Below are 9,454 nucleotides of genomic sequence, written 5' to 3'. Positions count from 1 at the left end.
GCCGGACAAAAAAAAGTACAGTATCTCCAAAGTTATAAAAAAATCTAGTATCTCTGCCCGTGCCTGTTTACCACAGGGTCATTGCTATCCGGGTTCCTTGGACGTCCCTACCACGCATTGAATCTGTTAAATGGTTATGGTTACGTTAGGGGTTTTAGAGTAGGGACAAAGATATTTATAGCCCCTTCTGTCTGTGTTAGGGACGTCCCAATGATTCCAACACTGACACTTGCCAGAGGCTTGTAAAGCCAATGAAAACAACCTCGGGAGTTTAAATGTCCGTTGAGCAAACCAACGCTAAAATGGGGAGAGAGGCTAGGGCTGTATTTGAAAATGTATAAATTATGCAAATACAAAACATATTAGCAGTTTCTATGATATTACCATAAATTCCTGATATCAATACAACGTTTGATATATACACTAAACCTTTACTATGAATTTCAGGATACGAACGTTTGACTTAACCCCCCAACCATTATCATGTTGGAATCTTCCCATGTCAAAGTTGACGTGCTTTACTGTCATGTCTTTGTTGCTTCAATGCTAGCAAGTCCAGCGCGAAAGTGATTGAGCACAGTTGTTTTTAAGAAAGAAATAACAAATTCAACAATTTCTGTAATAGGTATGTATGCATTTGATTAATTACATATAATTTGTATTCATTTGATAACGAACCAGCTCATTGCTAGCTAGTAAAGTTAGCAAGTCATTCATCCATGCTAATTAGCGAAATAGCTAGCTAGCTTGCTTGCTAACCAGTGAATAGCTATGCTATCTTGACTATCCATAATGACTTTTAATACGCCAAATCCAGTGGGTTAGCCAACATTGATGTTGATTTTAAGTATACTATAGACGAAGTCGGAGTTAGAATGTGTTGGCTGTTTACTTTGTTGACAAAGCAGCGCTGGTTGTCTGCTAACGTAAGCTAGCTAGCTGCCAAAGCGCCTCTAACTACTTGTCTAGGACAAATATCCTTTTTGGAGTTCTCGCCCCGATACACTGTTGCTAATTCTACAAAGCCAGGCAGTTTACAAGAATGATGTGCTATATCCAAATCAGAATATTAATGTCTCATCAACATGAATATTGATCTATCTAACAAAGTAAATCCAAGATGGAAGAAAAGCTGTATGGATCAGTGCCTGTCCCCTCGGAATATCTTCAACAGTGGTGAGTTCTTACGCCGTCAAAAAACAAGAAGCCCAGGACATTTTGAACGAACTCCTCCTTCATCCCCTGAATGGCAAAATGTTATGAATCTGAAATAACAGCATGTTTTTGTTTGCTTCTGATGGATTGTGCTATCTGAATCACCTAAATGCTTTGAATTGAGTTTACCACAGAACGACCTGTCTTTACTTGCAAGCCTAGATAATTGTAAGACTGAATTATGAGGACGAATTGTGCAATTGATACTATCAACAGTTATGATAAAAGTGTGGGTGTGGGTGTGTGTGTACACCCACACTGGCCAAACCCAGATGGCGATGGGCAATTTTGCACATACAGTCTGCATACACACACACACACACACACATATATATATATATATATATATATACATATCACATATAGACTGGCTTTCCAGTTCAGCGTCATCTAGGTGATACCATGCAGGTGCTGTGCTTCCTCAAACTGTTCAACATGCAGGTGGTATAGGCAATAACAGGTTGCTTCTATGCTGTAGAAGCTGTGTCTACTGTAAGCTACCATGTGAATATGGTGGAGGTAGGTCTACCTTTTCTGGACCTTCTGGTACCTTTGAGGTCTGGGATTCTGAATGTCCTCGAGGCATGGTGTATTTGTTTTCACAGGACTCACAAATATATTTACAATATTTATACTGGGGCTCTCACTGCAATATATTTTGGCTGTAGAATTAATACTGGGGTTCTTTTCTTTTGTCTTCCTTGTACAGGATTCAGTCAGCTCAACAGCTTCAGGCTCTGCAGGGCCAGTATCCGGGCATCAACCATCACCACAGTCCTCACCCTCACTACACAGAGGAAACAAGAGGGAGAGAGTAATGACACATGCACATATGGCTGTCAATGATGAGCTCATGGCTCAGCAAGAACCTGCCAACTTAGCGAAAGGTACCCTGCTTCTTCATTCCCACAGAGCTGTATTCAATAACAATAAGGACATGATCCTCAATGTATTGCTTGCCCAATGGATTTGAAGTTGATTTATTTGTGAGAGAAGTGTTCTTTTTGATGCATTTCCCCACAGATTAAAAACAAATGTAAAACAAGTGTAACTCTTTTTTTGTCGCACTGCTTAGCTTTATCTTGGCCAGGTTGCAGTTGTAAATAAGAACTTGTTCTCAACTGGCCTACCTGGTTAAATAAAGTTGGGAAAAATACTTAATCAACAAATTGTTTGGAAGGTTAACAGCAAGGTGATTGGGAGTTCTCTCTACCTCTGCAGCTCCAGCGAAAAGCGAGGAGAACAGCACAACCAAAGGAACCCAAGCCACCCAAATGCCCAAGCCCCCAAGGCCAAACCGGGCCCCAAGCCCAAGAAAGGCAAGGAGGGTCAAGAGGCTAACGACAGGAGAAGATGGACGAGACCGTCCAGAAGGTCCAGGAAGAAACGAGACCGATTCAAGGGCATGACGGAAGATGAGGTCATGAGCAGAACTCTGACTGACATTCTTGACTACAACTTGGACTATGTCATTGTGAGTTCTACCTGTTTTCACTTTATGCCAGACATTATTATTATTATTATTATTAATGATATGAGACTGAAAATCGAGCTACTCATTTTGTTTCCAGCTGCAAAATGTTTTCTGTTGCGAGCCCTAAGGCAGTGTTTCCCAACACTGGTCCTCCAGTACCCCCAACAGTACACTGTTTTATTGTAATTCCCGGACAAGCACACCTGATTCAACTTGTCAACTAATCATCATGCCCTCAATGAGTTGAATGAGGTGTGTTTGGCTACAAATTAAACTGTGCACTGTTGTAGGTATAGTAGAACCAGTGTTAAGAAACACTGCAATAATGAACACAACCCAGTTGCATGATGTGAATCTTTCTGTTCTAGATTGGAATCAACCCAGGTCTGGTGGCAGCCTATGTTGGACGATGGTTCCCTGGCCCTGGAAACCATTTCTGTAAGTTGCTTTAGTAGATATTTAGTCTTGATTTGGTGTGTGAACAGCTGTCAGGAACTCTTATTTTGAAAATATTTTCTATTTTTTAGTCTGCGCTTTCATTATCTCGACACCGTTTATGAATCAACTGAAATCGCAAAACTTTAAATTCAAGGCATCGTAACTGCAATGTTTTCCTATTCTTAGGGAGCAGAGCATTACAAAGTTGACCTCAATTTCAGAAGAATAATGGTACGACAAATTTAATGAGAACTTGTCCTCATCAGGGAAGTGCCTGTTCTTGTCTGGATTCACTGATGAGCAGCTCAACCACATGAGTGACACCAGCCTGCCAGCGAAATATAAGATCGGTTTCACCAACATGGTGGCAAGGACAACGCCTGGAAGCAAAGACCTTTCAACGTAAGCTTAGGAAGAAAATAATCAAATCTTAAGTCAGTCAGCAATGTGCTGAGAGATGACGAGTGAGACAATAGAGTAGATGTCAAACAGTGGGCACACGGCAACATATAAATGGAATACAGTGTTTGACATCTTATGTTAATTCACAGCAAAGAGCTACGTGAGGGTGCCTTAATTCTTGTGGAAAAGCTGGAAGACGTACAAGCCTCTCATAGCTGTTTTCAATGGAAAATGTAAGTAGCCACAAAAACCCTGCTAGAGAAGGAGAAAATGCCAGTTGCAAGACCTTTCCATTGAAATTCCATGTGGCGTTGAAATTGTTTATTTTCAGGTATCTATGAAATGTTCTGCAGAGAGATGTTTTGGAAAAAGCCCAAGAAACTTGACTTTGGTCTGCAGCACACAAGATACCTGACTGTGAAGTGGTAGGCTCTGCTTCCTGATAGTCTGATGTGGTGCTCTGTTACCTGGTAGTCTGATGTGGTGCTCTGTTACCTGGTAGTCTGATGTATAAGACTTCCTGTTCGTGGTTTATTGGGGTGTGGCTTTCAGTTAGTTAATTTTGGCCACCCATCCCATGAAAGTGAATGTCATTTCAGTGCGCTGCTTGCTATGAATTCTATATGATGGTGCATGTTTAGGTTAAGACACTGACAAGTAGAGCGTAATATCTTTATTTTTCTTTGGCGCAATCTGATTGGGTGGGCCTGACTCCCCAGTGGGTTGGCCCAGGCTTGTGCGGGTGATTATTAACCCCCAAGAGTTGATTGACGCACCGGTGCGTCATAGTAACATTAAACAATGGCCATCTAAATCAGTTAGTTTAAGGTAGAAATCTTTTCTCTTTTTTTTGCATTGGATGCGTCTCCATCCACCACATCTGCCGATGTGGAACTTCTGCATCCGCGGTAAAAGGTGGCAGAGCTAGAGCGGTATTTGTCAGACCATGAGACGTCCCGAAAATCACTTCTCACCAAAACGTATGTAGCATATTACTACCACTGTGTGTCACGGGACTCGTCTGAAGTCGGTACAGTCGATGTGCCAACTTTTTGTTTGTAGGGTCCAAACCACTTGGGTTACAAACTAATGTGACCCCACTGTTGAAAGGGGAGATTCTCCCGAACACGATGGTGTTCTCCGTTTCTCTATGACCCCCATGGGACTCGTCTGAAGGTAACCTGGTACCAGCTTTTTTTATTTTTATGAATGGAAGTATCAATCAAATCAATTACATTTATTTATAAAGCCCTTTTTACACCAGCAGATGACAGTGCTTATAAAGAAACCCAGCCTAAAAACCCAAACAGCAAGCAATGCAGGTGTAGAAGCACGGTGGCTAGGAAAAACTCCCTAGAAAGGCAGGAACCTAGGAAGAAACCTAGAGAGGAACCAGGCTCTGAGGGGTGGACAGTCCTCCTCTGGCTGTACCGGGTAGAGAGGAACCAGGCTCTGAGGGTGGGGACAGTCCTCCTCTGGCTGTACGGAGTGGAGATTGAAGGTACCCAAAAAAGGGGTTAAATATGTATAAGAACTAAAAATATTTCCTGAGCTTTCTTATCTCTTAGATCCAGGACAAACACATCAAAACCTTATTCCTTATGATACATTTTTAACTTTGTTTGCAGCTTTGTCTTTGTTTGCTGCCATATAAATGTGTTATTCAATTAGTTTCTCTGGGATATAGTAGTTCAAACAGTAACAAAAAAATATATACATACATACATACAGTGGGGCAAAAAAGTATTTAGTCAGCCACCAATTGTGCAAGTTCTCCCACTTAAAAAAGATAGAAAGGCCTGTAATTGTCATCATAGGTACACTTTAACTATGACAGACAAAATGAGAAAATCCAGAAATCATTGTAGGATTTTTAATGAATTGATTTGCAAATTATGGTGGAAAATAAGTATTTGGTCACCTACAAACAAGCAAGATTTCTGGCTCTCACAGACCTGTAACTTCTTCTTCAGAGGCTCCTCTGTCCTCCACTCGTTACCTCTATTAATGGCACCTGTTTGAACTTGTTATCAGTATAAAAGACACCTGTCCACAACCTCAGTCACACTCCAAACTCCACTATGGCCAAGACCAAAGAGCTGTCAAAGGACACCAGAAACAAAATTGTAGACCTGCCAGGCTGGGAGCTGAATCTGCAATAGGTAAGCAGCTTGGTTTGAAGAAATCAACTGTGGGGAGCAAATATTAGGATATGGAAGACATACAAGACCACTGATAATCTCCTCGATCTGGGGCTCCATGCAGATCTCACCCCGTGGGGTCAAAATGATCACAAGTACGGTGAGCAAAGAACCACACGGGGGACCTAGTGAATGACCTGCAGAGAGCTGGGACCAAAGCCTACCATCAGTAACACACTACGCCGCCAGGGACTCAAATCCTGCAGTGCCAGACGTGTCCCCTGCTTAAGCCAGGTACATGTCCAGGCCTGTCTGAAGTTTGCTGAGAGCATTTGGATGATCCAGAAGAAGATTGGGAGAATGTCATATGGTCAGATTAAACCAAAATATTACTTTTTGGGTAAAAACTCAACTTGTCGTGTTTGGAGGACAAAGAATGCTGAGTTGCATCCAAAGAACACCATACCTACTGTGAAGCATGGGGGTGGAAACATCATGCTTTGGGGCTGTTTTTCTGCAAAGGGACCAGGACGACTGATCCCGTCTAAAGGAAAGAATGAATGGGGCCATGTATCGTGAGATTTTGGAGTGAAAACCTCCCATCAGCAAGGGCATTGAAGATGAAACGTGGCTGGGTCTTTCAGCATGACAATGATCCCAAACACACCGCCCGGGCAACGAAGGAGTGGCTTCATAAGAAGCATTTCAAGGTCCTGGAGTGCCTAGCCAGTCTCCAGATCTCAACCCCATAGAAAATCTTTGGAGGGAGTTGAAAGTCCGTGTTGCCCAGCAACAGCCCCAAAACATCACTGCTCTAGAGGAGATCTGCATGGAGGAATGGGCCAAAATACCAGCAACAGTGTGCGATAACCTTGTCAAGACTTACAGAAAACGTTTGACCTCTGTCATTGCCAACAAAGGGTATATAAACTTTGTTATTGACCAAATAGTTATTTTCCACTATAATTTGCAAATAAATAAATGTAAAATCCTACAATGTAATTTCCTGGATTTTTTTTTCTCATTTTGTCTGTCATAGTTGAAGTGTACCTATAATGAAATTACAGGCCTCATCTTTAAGTGGGAGAACTTGAACAATTGGTGGCTGACTAAATACTTTTTTGCCCCACCGTGTATCTATCTATATACAGTGCCTTGCGAAGTATTCGGCCCCCTTGAACTTTGCGACCTTTGCCACATTTCAGGCTTAAGATATAAAACTGTATTTTTTTGTGAAGAATCAACAAGTGGGACACAATCATGAAGTGGAACGACATTTATTGGATATTTTCAAACTTTTTAACAAATCAAAAACTGAAAAATTGGGCGTGCAAAGTTATTCAGCCCTCCTTAAGTTAATACTTTGTAGCGCCACCTTTTGCTGCGATTACAGCTGTAAGTCGCTTGGGGTATGTCTCTATCAGTTTTGCACATCGAGAGACTGAATTTTTTTCCCATTCCTCCTTGCAAAACAGCTCGAGCTCAGTGAGGTTGGATGAAGAGCATTTGTGAACAGCAGTTTTCAGTTCTTTCCACAGATTCTCGATTGGATTCAGGTCTGGACTTTGACTTGGCCATTCAACACCTGGATATGTTTATTTTTGAACCATTTCATTGTAGATTTTTGCTTTATGTTTTGGATCATTGTCTTGTTGGAAGACAAATCTCCGTCCCAGTCTCAGGTCTTTGCAGACTCCATCAGGTTTTCTTCCAGAATGGTCCTGTATTTGGCTCCATCCATCTTCCCATCAATTTGAACCATCTTCCCTGTCCCTGCTGAAGAAAAGCAGGCCCAAACCATGATGCTGCTCACCACCATGTTTGACAGTGGGGATGATGTGTTCAGGGTGATGAGCTGTGCATTGTAACGTTTTGAATTGTTGCCAAAAAGTTCAATTTGGTTTCATCTGACCAGAACACCTTCTTCCACATGTTTGGTGTGTCTCCCAGGTGGCTTGTGGCAAACTGTAAACAACACCTTTATGGATATCTTTTAAGAAATGGGGTTCTTCTGCCAATTTTCCATAAAGGCCGATTTGTACAATATACGACTACTGTTGTCCCATGGACATTCTCCACCTCAGCCGGTAGATCTCAGTTCATCCAGAGTGATCATGGGCCTCTTGGCTGCATCTCTGATCAGTCTTCTCCTTGTATGAGCTGAAAGTTTAGAGGGACTGCCAGGTCTTGCAGATTTGCAGGTCTGATACTCCCTTCCATTTCAATATTATCGCTGTACAGTGCTCCTTGGGATGTTTAAAGCTTGGGAAATCTTTTTGTATCCAAATCTGGCTTTAAACTTCTTCACAACAGTATCTCGGACCTGCCTGGTGTGTTCCTTGTTCTTCATGATGCTCTCTGCGCTTTTAACGGACCTCTGAGACTATCACAGTGCAGGTGCATTTGTACGGAGACTTGATTACACACAGGTGGATTGTATTTATCATCATTAGTCATTTAGGTCAACATTGGATCATTCAGAGATCCTCACTGAACTTCTGGAGAGAGTTTGCTGCACTGAAAGTAAAGGGGCTGAATAATTTCACGCCCAATTTTTCAGTTTTTGATTTGTTAAAAAGTTTGAAAAATCCAATAAATGTCGTTCCACTTCATGATTGTGTCCCACTTGCTGTTGATTCTTCACAAAAAAATACAGTTTTATATCTTTATGTTTGAAGCCTGAAATGTGGCAAAAGGTCGCAAAGTTCAAGGGGGCCGAACACTTTCGCAAGGCACTATATATATATATATATATATATATATTTTTCTTTAAATATATTTGTTTTTGTTCATTAAAGGGGTCCTAAAATGTAAAATCAAATTGCTAAATGATCCATAGTATGACCATCTTAAAACAATTCCACATGTCGGCTTAGACTTTTTAAAGAATGAACTATGATCATTGGGCATACAGAGGAAGTACAGTACCATTCCCCTTTTTGAAATGACACCGTATAACCCTGCCCTCTCCCCGACAGGCGTTGTATTTGATGCCGTCGTCCAGTGCCCGCTGTGCCCAGTTCCCCCGTGCCCAGGACAAAGTGCACTTCTACATCAAGCTGAGGGAATTAAGGGACCAGCTCAGGGGCGTGGCCAGAACAGACGACATTCAGGAGTTGGAGTACACCTTTGACCTGGGACTGGCCAAGGGTAAGAGAACGTACTGCAGAGTGCTCTGAGTATTCAATTACATTTACATGAAAGCACATCAAATGTCAATTATTATTAAAAAGGTGAATTTTAAAATGAAAAGCCATCACAGTTCTGCCCAGTCTCATGACCTTGTTCATCTGAGTGAGCTGTATTAGAACAGTCTCATGACCTTGTTCATCTGAGTGAGCTGTATGAGAACAGTCTTGTTCATCTGAGTGAGCTGTATGAGAACAGTCTTGTTCATCTGAGTGAGCTGTATGAGAACAGTCTTGTTCATCTGAGTGAGCTGTATGAGAACAGTCTTGTTCATCTGAGTGAGCTGTATGAGAACAGTCTTGTTCATCTGAGTTCATCTGAGTGAGCTGTATGAGAACAGTCTTGTTCATCTGAGTGAGCTGTATGAGAACAGTCTTGTTCATCTGAGTGAGCTGTATGAGAACAGTCTTGTTCATCTGAGTGAGCTGTATGAGAACAGTCTTGTTCATGTGAGTGAGCTGTATGAGAACAGTCTTGTTCATCTGAGTGAGCTGTATGAGAACAGTCTTGTTCATGGTAACAGTTTGTTTGTTCCATAGAAATACGTTTATTTAATTTTGTGTTTTCTCCCCTACAGAGGACGCCAAGAGGATGG

General features: G+C 41.7%; 1 long non-coding RNA gene and 1 pseudogene across 1 annotated transcript; both read left to right on the top strand.

The window, feature by feature from the left end:
* Positions 1-485: 485 nt before the first annotated feature.
* Positions 486-2,022, top strand: LOC127922350 (uncharacterized). The gene is made up of 3 exons (XR_008111045.1): positions 486-625; positions 1,111-1,176; positions 1,925-2,022. It is a non-coding gene; the product is annotated as an uncharacterized LOC127922350 (long non-coding RNA).
* Positions 2,023-2,047: 25 nt separating this feature from the next.
* Positions 2,048-9,451, top strand: LOC127922351 (G/T mismatch-specific thymine DNA glycosylase-like; annotated as a pseudogene).
* The last annotated feature ends 3 nt before the right edge of the window (positions 9,452-9,454 follow it).

This window comes from Oncorhynchus keta, unplaced genomic scaffold (genome assembly GCF_023373465.1).
Source record: "Oncorhynchus keta strain PuntledgeMale-10-30-2019 unplaced genomic scaffold, Oket_V2 Un_contig_25397_pilon_pilon, whole genome shotgun sequence".
Classification (NCBI taxonomy): domain Eukaryota; kingdom Metazoa; phylum Chordata; class Actinopteri; order Salmoniformes; family Salmonidae; genus Oncorhynchus; species Oncorhynchus keta.
The sequence above is the reverse complement of the archived record's forward strand: the minus strand, read 5'-3'. Positions and strand labels throughout refer to the sequence as shown.